Source organism: Halichoerus grypus, chromosome 10 (genome assembly GCF_964656455.1).
Source record: "Halichoerus grypus chromosome 10, mHalGry1.hap1.1, whole genome shotgun sequence".
NCBI lineage: Eukaryota > Metazoa > Chordata > Mammalia > Carnivora > Phocidae > Halichoerus > Halichoerus grypus.
Window position 1 is genome coordinate 8,878,911 of NC_135721.1, and position 16,353 is coordinate 8,895,263.

Genomic DNA, 16,353 nt, shown 5'->3' on the forward strand with positions numbered 1-16,353 from the left:
CATCTGCTAACGAGGTGATAAATCATGAGCACTCTCATCTTTTAATTTGTTGCACTCTCTTTTTCCTGAAAACCCTCTTCACTGGCTGTGAGTGCACAGAGGATGACCTTTAATGGCTAATACTTTTAGCAAGTATTCCAATGCTGAAATCCAGCCGTCCTCGCTTTGCCCCTCCACCTCACCCCGGCATGTGATGGCTTGCTTGCATCAGGGGCAGATCAGCTGACCCATGCTCATTGGACTGAGGGTACTCGCCAGCCCAGCCCTGGCACTTCTTGGTTCATATGGGAGAACTTCTCCCCTGGTTGGAGGAGACAGCACATCCTGGCATCTGGGTGTAGCAGTGGTTAGACAGGTAACATGTCCACATGGGAACTTTGCAGCCTTGGTTTTAAATACAAAATCACAGTGCAAACAGAAGAGGCTACCCAGCCAGTGTAAGTCAATGGCTCTATTGATTCTGTGAGTTCTATCAATAATCTGGGTATGATCTATTAATAATGATTTAAAAAGGAAGACATACTCATTGACAAAGAAGCAGAGGTGTAGGCTTGGTGGTAGAACTTAAATAAGATGTTATATCACATGGCCTAGGGAGAGACAAAGGAGCAGTCTTGCAAGGTGGGGAAGGAGCGCTGAGGAAGCTGGGAAATGTGGCTCATAGGCATTGTCATCTGGCTGGTGGTGTGAGAGGCAAGATAAAGGGCATATCTTGTGTGTTGGAGAGAAGAATGGGAAAATTCCAGGGGGAAGTGTTTGAGGTTCTGACTTAAACCAGATCAATAAACATAAATGTGACCAAGATATAAAACAGCCTTCGGATCCTTTTGCTCAGCCCGATCTGCCTTTGGTGGCTTTGTTTTGATGACCAGGATAATGAGCAAAGAGGAGAACTGAAAGAAACCAAATGGTCTAAATTTTTCATAAAAGGAAAAAGATTGGAGATCTAGGTGGTCTAGAAATTTTAGAGAAAATTTAGAAATGCATCAGAGAAGTGAGATTTGGGGGGGGATCGACAACTAATGTGGGGATAGCAAAGATTTTAAGAAGTTTTTCCACGTGTCTCATAATGTAATTCCCCCCTTTGGCACTTTTGAGAAAAATCCACTGGATATTAAAATGCTTTCCAAAGCTTTTTCTCTATTAAAAAAAAAAAAAAAAAGCTTTTTCTCTTCCTCTTTGGGATCAGGTATGTCTTTTGAATTCAAGGCAACGTGGTAGAGTGGTGTAGAGCTGTGTGATCTTGGGCAACATGGAACCTCTCTGTGCCTCTGTTCTTTCATCCAGGTAATATGGTAGTCGTAGTGTCCACTTAACAGGGTTGTTGAGAGGTGAAGATGGGCAGCACTGTGAAGCCTGGGACACGATGCTGGGGCGTCATGTGTGCTATTAAGGGGGGGCTTCTGAGCTACCATGTGGCACCTTGTGGTACTACTTGCAGTGTGGATTCTGGCTTTGTTTGGGGAGTGATTATTTTGGATTTTTAACTCATATTGAGTGATGTTGCTTATTAAATTATCACCATAGAGTTAAGTCAAGAACGCACCTTCAACATTTCTGCTGGCCCTAGGGTGCTAGGGGGTGGGGACTGACTCAACAGTGAGCCGTGACAGCTCTGAAATCCCGCCCCAAAGAGTGGATGAGATAGAAAACAAAAGTTTTTTTTTTGGCTTTGTTTTGTTTTATGAAGGTAATAATGATAATCAGGTAGTTCTCTGCTCAGGACCGAACATTTCAGAAGAGGAGCCGGTTTATATAGCATCATGCTAATTCACTCGCATACGAAAACCAAAGAAATCTGGCAAAACTACAAGCCTGATGGATGCCCACTTTCTTAACAAAGCTGAATGCCCTCTGGAAAGGGAGGGGATCACTGGTCCATGAACACGGACCAGGTGAAAGCTTGCCCTGCTGTGCCAGCCGGGAGGGGGGCCCGCGGGAGCTGGAGCTCTGGGCTCACTGCTGCTGGGGACACGTGGAGGGACACCGCCAGGCACGGATGAGCAGAACTCACGCCACTGGTAGGAGGCGCAGTGGAGAGCTGCAGGGACGGCGCACTGCACGGATGGAGAAGCCGCAGAGCTTGTGGAAGCCTCTGGAGAACCTGGCTTTGGTGACGGTCTACGGAGCAAGGCCACCAGGGCCTCCGAGTGTGTGACGCACTCTCCGCACCCTCTGGGCATTGTGGACAAATGTGCTGACTGCAGCCAGCGTGCCTGGGTGTCTCACGGCTGCGTGCGGGCAGGAGGGGGAGAAGGTCCTTCTCTATCTGTGTTTCAGTAAAAGCTTTCCCAGGAGGTCCCCCAGCAGGTCCCTGGAGGGAAGGTTGGAGAATCTGAAAAGCCTGGGTCAGCTTAGTGCTGGACTGACCGAGAGCCAAGCCTTCCTGCAGAGACCGATTTCCCCAGAGACCCAGGCGGCCCTGGCTGTCCTAGCCAGAGGAGCTGATTAGAGGGAGGGAAGAGAAAGAATGGCCTTTCCTGGAGAGCAAGCCATGATACAGAGCTGCCCTCTGAGTACTGGGCAACCAGAAGGAACGCAGGCCAAAGAGATGGCTGACCCCAGCTGGGGGACCCTCAGAATCAGAGCCCCCGCCCCGTCACTGGCCTCCAGTTGGTTACAAGCAGAGTTTCCTTGGCAGCCTGATTCCTGGAACTCACAGGGCCAGCGCAGGGTGGCCCGTGGGTGGCAAACACTGTCCTGCCCAGGTCTTCGGTGCATGGGGACACCCTTGCATTTGCTCTGCTTGTGGTGAGAAAGGAGAAATAGGACAGCCAATGGCTGACAGCCCCCAGAAGACAGAGGCGGGGGTGGGGGGATGGAGATACCTTGTCATTCCTTCCCTTTATGGAAGAAACACTTCTCTTTGTGGAGGCCCACAGAGTTTATCAGCCTAGAAGGGCAAAGATGGTCTCTGTATGTGGCCCCCAGCTCCTGTCCCAATTCCCTCAAAGAAGACTGCGAAGATAAAAGGTCCAGAGTAACTTCTGCAGGTATTTTGTATGCTCTATCATATGAATCTCCCTCCGGAGGCTTTATAAAATGTTTGTTTTGCTTTTAGGGCTTTTTTTGGGTGGGTATTTCTTTTGCCACCATGGTCACAGAGACAGGCATGGTAGAGGTCAGATTTATTCAGTCGACGTCCCAGCTCATGTGACCCTGAAACTTTCCTAGTCTAACAGCCGTGCACACCTGAGTTGCTCTGTGCTCAGAGAGAAGAGAGTCTGCGAGGTAAAACAAAATGAGCATCGTAGCTGGTGCTCAGCACAGCGAGACTGAGAAGTCTGAACCTGCAGGTGTGGCCCCAGCTGGGGACAGATGAGAGGAAGGACACCAAGAGAACCAGGGACAAGCCAACATCGGGAACCGAGTGTTGGTGACAGCTCACAAATCTAGCGAGGAGTGGCGTCTAGGGGGACCACCTGAGATCAGAAGCTGGTCGAAGGGTCAAAAGAAAAAAAGTTTGAGAAAAGTGAAGGGAGGTTAAGGACACGCTCAGAATGTACCAGCCTCTGGGGTCGGCTCAGTGTTGATGTAAGTTTTCTCCTTGGATTTGCTGTCTTGCTCACTTTCCTGGCATACATTTATGATGTTACTGAAACTAACGTCCAGTTGAAAGGAACATGATGAGCAAAGATGAAAGAGTAAATTATTCTAAGTATTACAGTAAAATAGGTGCATTTGTTTTCTGTAAAAGTTTACTTTTTCCTATTGCAGATCAGCCATGCACTTCCAGAGAAACAAGGACTTTATATTTTCTTTAGTTATTATGAGTTTGTTCTGGCTCTGACTTCTAAAGGGCATTCTGATTTCTTTGAACTGTGGAATTGGAAGGCACCGAAGAAGACCCAACTCTAGTACTTCATTCTTGACAGGCAAGGAAAAGGTGGCCCAGATAATGCTTATAACTGGTTGAGGATTACCAAGGTTGGACTGGAAATTCGGTCCACTAGATTGAATTATATCAAGTTTTACTTGGAAAATGGATATTCATTTCTTATTCTGCTCTGGGTATATTTACATTCATATTAAGAAGTAAGAAGTCTAGTAAGAAAGCTTCCCCCATGCCACATCAACTAGGAAAATCAATTTTATAGTAATTATATTCGTATTTTGTGATGTCTTAAGATTTTTCAAGTCTTTGAGCTTTGTACTTGTGAAGATAGATGTTATGTCCCTCAAAGAGAAGGACACACATGCTCAGCGTGGTCGAGCGACGTGGACATGGGCTCCCCAAGCAGGAAAGCGTGGGGGGCACGTTAGACATCTGTGTAAGCTTTACTCACTGGCCCACCCTCATCCTCCAGTAATAGACTTCACTCCACTCCTGCTCTCAAACCTGATATTTCTCCTGGATGCTGGAGCATTTTATCCATGGACTGGTACATGCAGAGGGAAGAAAAGATGTTTTTTTCCTGAGTCTTTCTCTGAGTTTTCTCTCTGTATCCATTCACCTCTTCTCACTCATTTTCCTTTCCTATCACCATTCCTTTGCACTTTTATTTTCAAACATTTCCAAAGTACAAAATGTTGAAAGGCTAGCACCACATTGCCTGTTTTTTAAAAATAAAGTTTAAAAAAAGGAACTTTATTGAGTGATAATTTATACACCATAAAATCCACCCATGTAAAATATACTATTCAGTTGATTTTACTGTATTCACAGTGTTGTGCAACCATGACTGCTAATTCTAGAGCAATCCTATCACCCCCCAGAGAAAACCTGTACTCATGAGCGCTCATTTCCCATTACCCCACGTCCTGAGCCCCCCAGTCCTAAGCAACCTCTAATTTTCTCTCTCTTTCCATGAATTTGCCTCTTCTGGACATTTCAAATAAACAAAATCATACAATGCGTGGCCTTTCATGACTGGCCCTTTTTATGAATCATGATGTTGTCAAGGTTCACCCGTATTATAACATGAAACTATAGTTCATTCTTTTTTTTACTGCCATGTAATATTCCATTGTTGAATACATCATGTTTTGTTTATATGTTTGTGAGTTGATGGACATTTGGCTCTTATGATCAATGCTAGTCTGAACGTTCACATACATGTTTCTGTGTGGACACATGTTTTCGTTTGCCTTGGGTATGTATCTAGGAGTGGGTTTGCTGGGTCATATGGTAACTTTATGTCTAGTATTTTGAGGAACTGCCAAACTCTTTTGCAAAGTGGCTGTACCATTTAACAATTCTGCCAACAGTGACTGAATGTTCCAGTTTCTCCACATCCTTGCCAAGACTTTTTATTTTTCATTTTGCCTGTCAGTGCTTTTGTGGGCTGGTGTTTGGTCTGTATTTTTTATTTTCGCCATTCTAGTGGGTATGAGGTAGTATCTTATAGTTACAGGTCTCTTATCAATGTATGATTTGCAAGTAATTTCTCTTATTCTGTGGGGCATATGATCACTTTTATGATGATGTTCTTCAAAACACAAAAATTTCTAATTTTTATGAATTCCCATTTATCTTTTTTGTCACTTGTGTTATTCTTTTTGTCACTTGTGCTTTTGGTGTCATAGCTAAAAAACTGTTGCCTAACCCCAAGGCACAGAGATTCACTCTTATGTTTTTTTGTAGAAGTTTTATAGTTTTAGTTATTATATGTATGTCTATGATCCATTTTTAGTTGATTTTTCATATGGTGTGAGTTAGGGGTCCACCTTCACTTTTTGCATGTGGATATCCTGTTATCCCAGTGCCACTTGTTGAAAATAGTATTGGTCTCCCATTGAATTGTTTTGGTGTGCATGTTAAAAATCAATTTACCTAATGTCAATTATGTCACTTGCATTTTAATAGCTAGTCTTAACATTCCCATTCACTATTCTTATATTTTATTCCACTCAAGGTGATACCACTGGCACATTAGTGCATAAACAAAGCAAAGATAGTCTGAAAGCTTGAATGTGGTTTTTTTTTTTTGGTTTGGTTTTTATTTTTATTTTTTATTTTTTTATTTATTTCCTGAGCCCTCAGGAAGTGGTAACTGTCAATACCATCCATGCGCAGGTGAAAGTTGAAGATGTAGGCCTTAATTGGGTATCAGTAGTCATTTCTTTTTTTTTTTAATTTAATTTCATTATGTTATGTTAGTCCCCATACATTACATCATTAGTTTTTGATGTAGTGATCCACGATTCAATGTGTTTGTTTTTAACGTTGGAAGAGGCAGAGCCTTTCTGAGTAGGATAGAGAATCTGAAGCTGTAAAAGAAAAGAAGACACATACAGCTAAATAAAAATTTCAGATTTATATTTGACACAGAACAGCTAAAACACAGTGAGGCAAACAAATCCGGGGAACATATCTGCAGCACGAATGGCACTTGAAAGGCTAATTTCCTTAATCTTTAAGTCTTCAAAGCTCATATAAATCAGTAAGAAAAAGTAATAAAAACGCCAATAAAGAATCTGAACAAGTAATTTAAAAGAAAATGGACATGAATCATGTTAAAATGTGCTCAACACATCTCTTAGTTAAGGAAAATCTCATAAACATTGAGATGCCACATTGCTTCATTAGGAAGGCAAACATTAAAGTGCCAGATCATGCAGAGTGCTGCTCATCCTGGGGAAATGGTGCAGGGAAAGGCACGCTTACACTTTGGGAGAGTGTAGATAGGCTGCTCCTGTCATTCTGGATTGCGACTTGCCAGTGTTTATTAAGATACAAATTGCTCATATTTCGATCTACCAGTTGCATTGCTATAAATATACTTGCTAGAGTCAAAAAACAAAGCAAAACAAAACACAAAACAAAAATAAGCTTGGAAGCAGCTTAAAGGTTTCATCGAGAATACTAAACAGTCAGCAAGTAGCTCTGTATATCCTAATATGGAAAAATCTTTAAGAATATTTTCAAGGGAAAAAGTTAGCACGCAGAAAGTGTATGAACCAAATTATGTAACTGTTCAAACTGTAAATATAAAATAAAATACAAATATAAACATACTAAGTGAAAATTTAGCAATACATGCACGTGTACCCTCACAACCTTAGTCTATGCATACCACTGTCTTTCCTATTTTTTTAATTTTTTTTTTTAAAGATTTTATTTATTTATTTGACAGAGAGAGACACAGCGAGAGAGGGAACACAAGCAGGGGGAGTGGGAGAGGGAGAAGCAGGCTTCCCACGGAGCAGGGAGCCCGATGCGGGGCTCGATCCCAGGACGCTGGGATCGTGACCTGAGCCGAAGGCAGACGCTTAACGACAGAGGCACCCAGGCGCCCCTGTCTTTCTTATTTTTTAGAGAGAGAGAAAGTGTGTGTGGATAAGTGGTGGGGAGGGGCAGAAGGAGAGGGAGAGAGAGAGAGAATCTTAAGCAGGCTCCATGCCAGCACGGAGCCCAACACTGGGCTCCATCTCACGACCCTGAGATCATGACCGTAAGTCAGATGCTTACCTGACTGAGCCACACAGGCGCCCCCCACTTAACTGTCTTTTGAAAGGGCTACATGAAACAACTGTTAATAGCAATTACCTTTTGAGAGAAGGACTAGGAAGGAAAAGGTTGCTTGCACTTTTCATTTCACAGCATTGCACACCGCTAAATATTCCAAGTGCGTGTGATCAGTTTTTACTTTTAAAAATATGGTTTATTGGGATTATCCAGGTGGTGGAATTATGAGCAATGTTTTTCCTTTTTATATATCTTTGTATTAAAAAGAAGTTATAGCCTTTTTTAACATTCTTAAAATACCCACAACTTGTACCCTAGCAACTTCACTCTCAAGTTTCTGAAGCTTGTTGGGTGATGGGGCTACTGGAAGCCCGATGCTTACTAGAGAATGTTGTTAAATATTGACATTCATCTGCTCATTCTTTTTAAAATTGTGGTAAAATATTCATAAGATGACATTTACCATTTTAACTACTTTTAAGTGTATAGTTCGGTGGCCTTAAGTACACTCACATTGTTGTGAAACCATTACTATTGTCCATCTACAGAACTTTTCATCATCCCAAACTGAAAATCTGCCCCCATGAAACACTAACTCTCCATTTCTTCCTCCTCTCAGCCCCTGGTAACCTCTATTCTGCTTTCTGACTCTATGAATGTGATTATTTAAGTACCTCTTATAAGTGGAATCATACAATAGTTGTTCTGTGTCTGGCTTATTTCACTTAGCATGATGTCCTTAAGATTCATCCATGTTGTGGTGTGTATCAGAATATACTTGATTTTTAAGGTTGAATAATATTCCATTGTATCCGTACACCACATACTGCTTACACATTCATCCACTGATGGACACTTAGACTGCTTCTGCCTTTTGGTTATTGTGAATAATCCTGCTGTGGACATGCATATGTAAGTGCCTGTTTAGGTTTCTGCTTTCAATTCTTTTGTAGAACTTCTGGATCATCTGACAGTTCTGCCTTTAATTTTTTAAAGCACTGCCATATTATTTTCCACAGTGGCTGCACCATCTTATACTCCCAGCAGGGTCCTAATTTCTCCACATTCTTGCCAACACCTGTTTTGTGGGGTTTTTTTCTTTTGTTTGTTTGTTTATCTTTTTTATTATTATAGCCATCCTGTGAGTTGACATCTCATTGTGGTTTGGATCTGCATTTTCATTGCTCATTCTTACAGCAAGTATTTACTGTGAGCTCCCAGGGGCCAAGTCCTGGGCTAAGCAGGGGCTCTAGAGCTGCATGGCCCCTGCTGTCAGAGACATCGGAATATGGAGGGGAGAAAGATATGCAAATGCAGACTGGCATTACCCCCATTAGCATGCAGTGGCCTAGTGGCATGTGCCCAGTCCTATGGGAACAGTGGTGTAATATGGCTTGCTCATTTGCCCTGTCATCTCTGGTAGTTACTAGCAAGCTAAAGATAGTGAGTTCCAAATACTTACAAAGAAAATTACAGAATAAAACTTAACATTGAGAAATTTCTATTCATTTACCTATTTTTCTCCTTGCAGAATGGGTAGACAAGCTTTCTTTGATTTTAGGGTTGGAACTCCAGCGTTCTTTGGAGTATATTCTGAGCACTGCAGCTTAAATGAACCATGTCTTTCCAGGGAGATGAAAGAAGATGGAAAGTAAAATACCCCTGGGTAATCCCTTCATGGGCAGCCTTGGCCATGATAGGGAACAGTGAAAGCAGGAATCATAATACCACCACCTGGCAACTGTAGAGGGCATTTAACTCCTCAAAGCACTGCCACATAACCAGGACGGGGTGTCCATGCTGAAAAAAGGTTCTCACTTAATTTTTTTTGAATCTATAATTACTCATGTGCTTCATGCACCTGGTGAAAATTATATTTAACAGTATATGCAAATGCTTATTGCCTGAATGGGCGTACATTTTGCCTAGTTACTTTTTATGGTTTTCTTAATTTGGACTTTATCAGCCACTTTTTGTACATTGCTGTCAATATCATCCTCTTGGGTAGTAACATCTTCATTTATAGATATCTTGGAGGTAGGACATAAAATGTATGTGTGTTTGTAAATATGATCAAATTCTTGAAAGATCAGCCTTTAAAAAAAACAAAACAAAACAAAGACAAAACAAAAACACAAAAAAGGATTTTATAGTCAGAGTAGTAGAAGCCTAAGTTGGTATTTCTTTGCTACAGCACTGTTGATAGGCAACACACAAGTAATTGGTGCAAAAAAAAAATGTGATTTTTTCATGATAATAAGCATTCTTCCCAGCGGTCAAGGAAGGGCTCTTAGATTTGTGTTCTTACTCCTATTTAAGTGATATCCAGAGCTTTCGGTCTTCATTATAAAGTTGTAAAAACTGCTCTGGGTTTTGGGGGACAAAGAAGTGGGATTTGATAGCTAATAAGAGAAGAGTTTTTTTTTCCTCACTGGTGAGGATGCACAAGTAGAACTTCTGGGTCATATGGTAATTCTGCATCTTTAATTTTTTAAGGCACCACTATACTGTTTTCCACCATGGTGGCACCATCTTACACTCCCAGCATGGTGGAAACTTTGGCAAATCTGTCTGGTTTCTTCAGGCTGTGGGAGGAAGGCAGAGTAGTGGTACTTAGGGACCTAAAGTGTCCAGAGAGGAGCTAATGGGGGTTTCCAGACCATGGGTTTATGTCAGAAGTCCTGGAAGGGTCCATTAGGTCTTTGCTTCATTCAAGAAATATGAGTCTATTATCTCTGTCATGGGTTGAATGTATCCCCCCAAAAGGTATGGTGAAGTCCTTTATAATCAGGTCAGGATGAAGCCATGCTGTGTGAGGGTGGGCCATAATCTAATGTGACTGCTATCCTTAGAAGAAGAGACACAGAGAGCACCTCATGTGAAGACTGTCTTCAGAGGCAGAGATTGGAGTGGCACATCTACAAGCCAAGGATTTCTGGTCAACCATTTGAAGCTAGGAGAGACATGGGAACAGGTTCCCCCTCAGAATCCCCAGGAATGCCAACCCTGGAGTCCTGCCTCCAGAACTGTGAGAAAATAGATGTCCGTTGTTTTGAGTGGCCTGGTTTGTGGTGTGTCATTGTGGTAGGATACACTCTGGAAAACCTCATACAACTTTGAAGGTTCCAATGGCCTCCTGGTACTGGGAAGTCCCAGGTGAACAGGACAGTGTCATGCCACTACCCTAGAAGAGGTCACACACTGATGGAGAAACAGACACATGCCCTGGGGTAGTGGGCAGTGGGTCCCATGGAAGACAGTGGGCTTTGGGCTTTGCGGCCAGACAGACATGACTTCTAATCCTGAGCTGGTTTCTTAATCTGTCTAGAGCTTTTGGTTCCTCATCTTTACGGTGCAGGGCACCAATACTCTTTCATGGGATTTCCAGTGGGCACTTCAATCTGCCAGTGGGTTTGAATGAGCTGGGTCCGTGTTCAGCCCATTGAAGGCCCTTAGCTGACACTTGTTGTTAAAGGCCTGGACATGTTTTTCTCTCTTCAGTTGGGTCATCCACTTAGAGTCCGTCTGTTCTTTCAATTTCATCTTGGTAGTTTCTGTCCTTGCATTGTGTTTATTTAAGGAACCATTCTGTTGGGTGAAACCTCACAGCATTTAGGTTTTGGCTCAATGCTTTGGAACAATCTAAAGGGTATTTATAGCTAAAAACGTTTGTGCACCAAAACCACATGATTTTCATCTCCTGACACTTAAACAAGCTCTGGGTTGGGTGGGATCGTTAGGCCTTCCTGTGGTGTGGAGGACAGCAGATTTTCCAACACCTCCCACTTGTCTCTGTAAATATCTTGGTCCTACCCCATCTCTTCAGCCCAAACCGTGGTCTTTATCAGGTGATGTCCATGGCGCCCCCAGTTATCATACTGTGGGCAGATTCTGTGTGAGCAACCTTGCTGGCCATTTTGGGCAGAGATCAAGCAAGACATTTTCACAGCTTGCTTTCTCTGGACTCACTTTGAGTGTCTTTTAAGGCACCTTCAGTAGAAAAAAAAGTCATTTTGGGTCTTACACATTTTTCATATTCGGGTCTTGGCAAGACCTGAATACACACACAAAATTTTCTTCTGTTTCTTCTATACACCTGTGTAGGAATGAGCCAGGATTTATGAAGTTTGTCCTCTTTGAAACAAAATCATTTTATTCCCAGCCAACACCATGACCTTCATGTGCATTCCAGCAATATCTCCAAAGGCGGTTGAAAGAGCCGGCCACAGAAACATCAGCGCTTCCTAATCGAGAACTGAAGTCAGACCAGAGTCGACTGTGGAGAGGGAAATATTTGGAGAAACAAGAGCTGCGTCTTTATTCTTTTGTTGCCAGAAAGCCAAAACCAAAGCTGGAATTTTGCGGTTCTGGGACTTTTTGTGCCTCCCAGTCATTTTACACAGATGGTTCTGGTTTAAGGGTGAGACACTTCATCCACCAGGCGGAACGAGACCCAGTTAACATGCCCGAGCGGCCCGTTCTCCTGCCAAAGTATACTTTGCAGCCGGAGAAAATAAGAACCAAGAGAAGATGGTTCTGAAGCCACCAATTAGGATGCAAAATTGAATGATAAAATTACTCTGCAACACTGAAACTTGAACTTTCCTTCAGATTATGTCACTTTGGGAATACGAACTATGGCCCCTTGACGACGCCGTCAGTCATGAGTCTCCTGGAGACCTACCACCTCTAATGATGGTGGTAACGTTGCAACAGTTCTTGCTTTTCCCTTGTCATTTGAAGAAACAGACTCCGAGAAGCTTAGTGACTCACTATCTGCCAAGGATTTAAGCCGAAGAGGGAAATGTCAAAGTGGGGTTTGCATCAACTCTTTCCTTGGCTACTGAATGGGGAAAACCTTGCCTGACCGTGTGTTCCTTTCCCAACTCCTTCCACACTCAACAGTTCTCCCATCCACCCCTTTCTCCTCCCTCCCTGTCTCCCCTCAGCCCTTCCTTAAGTCTCTCAGCTCCTTTCCACCCACCAAGTGGCAGTGGGGGCTGCCCACTATGAGTCACCACATCTTCCCACTCTCCACCAAGCTGACACTATTCGAGAAAGTCCACATCTTCTACAACGCCCTCCTCTGAAAGGCCCTGCCCATTTTCTTTCTTTGTTTTTGTACAGTGATTTGCTTGCTTGAGGAGCACCTTTCTCCTTACCTGTCAACATCCAGCTCAGTGGTCTTCTCCTGTGTGAAGCTCTTCCCGTGTCTCATAGCACGAGAGCCATTTCTCTATGACAGCTTTTACACTTTTGCATTCTAGTTATCCACTTAATGTTTGGAGAGAGTGGGACTACACTATCCAGTACTGCATTCTCAGTACCCAGTATTATCTGGTGCATTGAAGTGGGGGGGGGGGTTCAACAATTTGGGTTCTTGTAGCCTTATAGTTTGGCCCACTGGTTAGGGACTTTCCTCTGACATATCCAATTTATCCACGTGGCTGGAACTTTCCTTCAGGCCCGTGTCACCTGGTCTAATGTATATACTCTTGTTGGGTTCAAATTTCACATTTGAAAAAACAAAAAAAGGCATATGTTACATTTATAGAGTGCTTTGCAATTTGCATTGTACTTTCATGAATGTTTTGATTTGGGGCCTTATGTCATTCAAGAGAGACAAGGAGGGCATGCATTCAACCCATGATTATCATCCCCATTTTGCAGATGAGAAAGTGGAGACTCAGAAAGGTTTATTGATTTCCTCCTGGTTACAAAGCTAGTAAATGACAGAGCTGGGTTTTATACCCAGAGCTTCTGAATCCCAGCTCAAAATTTTCTAACAACATGGTATTGTTGTTAGAAAAGCATAACAATAATTTTGTGGGCTTTAGAAAACAAAAGAAAACCACAACCCGCCATGATAACAACCATAACAAAGCCCTTGAACCCTTCAGGGTAGGCGCCATCTATGTTTATTGGTGTGTCTTGGCCTGAGATGCCACTGGCCCGAAACCCAAGCACACAGGACAAGCTGTGATGGGCAAACATCGTCACAGCTCAGCAAGCTCAAAGATTTGCGAACATAAAACATTTACCAAGACTTGGCCCCATGAATGAGTGAGCCAAGCCCCTGGGATGTGGCCATGTTACTTCATCAATAAAAAACTGAAACAGACCTTGGCAGGGTTTCAGGGTTCACATCTGGGAAGAAAGGTATGCTTCATCATTATTTTGTTCATGCTTGCAAGTGTAGACCAGGCCTTCCTTCAGAGCCAAGTTGGACTGATTTACCCTGGCATTTCCTTTTCTATGGCATTTCTAGGTACCCTTTGGGCACAGATGCAGGGGAAGCTATATGTATATAAATATAAATATATTTAAAGTTGAATTTCCCATTCCAGTCTACGGTCAATTAAGGGATTTAGATGATATCTCAACATTTCGAGATGAAGTTGGTTTGATCCTGAGGCTACCCCAAGTATTTAAGGTAAAGGAGATCTTGGAACCTCTTTGGGTCTTTTAGGATGAAGCTCAGGGAAGGTCACTCTATGCCTAATTGAGCCATTGAATCAAGAGCCACATGTTTGCATTGGAGAAAACTCCTCAGAGGCCCCTGCTCCTGTCTGGGGCACCCAGCCCTCCTCTCTCTCACCGCTTCTTCCTGAGCTACAAGGCTTCTCCTCAGAAAAACTCCTGTGACTGGCTTACTGGACACAAGCCTCTTACTGGCTTACCACCCTGCTGAGAGATCTGAGTAGAGCCCCAGACTCAGTTTATCCCTGTCAAACTCTGGGAGCCGTCATCTTGCCTGAGACCCTCTTCGTGGAGGGAGACACAGAGGGTGCAGTGCGGAACATCACTCCTGGGATCTGAGCCCTGAGTCAGCTCAGGATGAAACATGAAATTTGATGGGACCATTGCAAGCCCCTGTCTCAGTTTCTTAGTGTCTGTAAACTTAGTGTGGTGCAAACAGCAGGGCAGGTATAGGATTAGTTTCTGCTCCTGGCTTCTGTCCCTACTCCACATTCCTCAGCTTCCCTGTGCCTCAGTTTCCTTTTTAATGAAATGCGGATTTAGTGCTTAACCCAGGGCCATAATATGCGCCATTTACAATACCGTGTCTATAGTGGGGATTCATTGAGATTATGGATATGAAGCGCTTTCTTACAATACCTGTCTCATAGGACAAGCTCAGTAAATGTCAGTTATTTTTATTCTTCTCATTAGAAAGTGGCAGGACTTCTTCGGAAGTACCAAGATGGGTGGTCAGTTTAGTCATGATAAAGATATCAGAGCCACCAGGGCTAGTAGAAGAAAAGGAGGGGCCAGATCAGGTAGCTCAGATGCGGTACAGGCGAGGCTGGGAGAAGGCATCCCCAGCGTGGGAGGTCAGAAGCTGCAGGGGGAGACTAAGCCAGATCCCAGGTCTGGGAAAACAATGGACTTCCAGGAGCAGTGAGGGTGGGGGGGCCAACCTAGGAGGCAGGCCTGGATCTGGGAAGCCTCAGGCAGGGAGAGGTGACTCAGCAAATATTTAGGGCACCTTTGGAGGGCCAGGTAGTGTATGGGTGTGGGGCACAGAGGAGAACAAACACGGTCTCCTTCCAGGAAGAATCCAGCTCTGAGGGTGGGCAAAAGGAGTCAGTTTTAGTCCGAATATCAGGAAATAGAGACCTCTAGAAATGTTTTTAATGAAACAATCATTTTATGTTGTTCTCCTTAAAAATAGTAAACACAAGTATTTTACAACCATGTGTACAAATGTGTTACTGTGATGACAAGTCAAGGAGTCTGCGTTCAAAGGGTCAAGGTTCCCAACACCGCTGTTGGGGCGAACTCTGGTCTCAGCTTTTTCATCTGTTTCATCAGAAGATCATTACTTTGTCAGGTCCTTACGAACATCAGATGGGAGAGAGAAAGTGACATTGCACACTGTGCCATCCGATGTTAACTGTCATTCTATTTGAAAATATACTTTCCCTCCCGAGAAATGAATAATGCATATTTTTAACCTCTACCCACTGCTTTCCCTTTTAAAGTTCTTGGGTAGGTACTGCTGTCTGCTTCTCTCTCATTTCAATGATTAGAAGATAAGCCGAGAAGCTAAAAGGCCTATCATTTCCCTAAATCAGAATTTTCTTGGTAATCCTATGCCCTGTGAGCTGGGCATTTTAGATAGTCTTCTGGAAATTGCTTTGCTTTTCTGGAGTGGTCCCTTGGAGGTAAGCCCATTTCTGGCTGAACTTGTCCTTCCTTTCCAGAGGCTCAGGGAGAGAGAGCGGCAACAGGTGCTGGGTACCATCCCATGTGCTAGCTCGTCCACATTGATTAAATTGGCCAGAGGCTGACAGGGGAAGTGAGTGATACAAGGCTCAAGAGCACAGTTTACCGTGATGGGAACCTTGCCAAGCTGAGACTTGGCCCTTTGTCTCAGAAGCTCTCCTCCCTTCCTCTGTGGAGCCCCTGGTCTCACTCCAGCAGCACCGCTCTCTCCCGCCATCGCCTCCCCCAAGCCCATCCTGGTGACGCCCTGACAAGTCACCAAAGTGTAAGCCGATCATGCTTTTACACTCTGGCCAAGGCAGGGCAGGGTTGGGAGGCTTGATGCCTTTACATTTGGGGCGACTGTTTGAAAAAGAATATGCATGTGTTTGCTAGGGCTGCTAAAGCAAAGTACCACAGGCTCGGTGCCTTAAGCAAGAGTTTACTTCCTCACAGTTCTGGAGGCTGGAAGTTAGAGATCAGGGTGTGGGCAGGCTTGGTTTCTTCTGAGGCCTCTCCGCTTGGCTTGTAGGTGGCCGCCTTCCCTTCACATGGTCTTATGGGTGTGTGTGTGTGTGTGTGCGCGTGTGTGCGTGTGTGTGCGTGCGCACGCGTGAGTGTCCCAAACACTTCTTATCAGAACCCCAGTCCTGCTGGATTAGCACCCACGTTAATGACCTCATTTTAACTTACTTTCCTCTTTAAAGACCTTGTCTCCAAATACAGACCCATTCTGA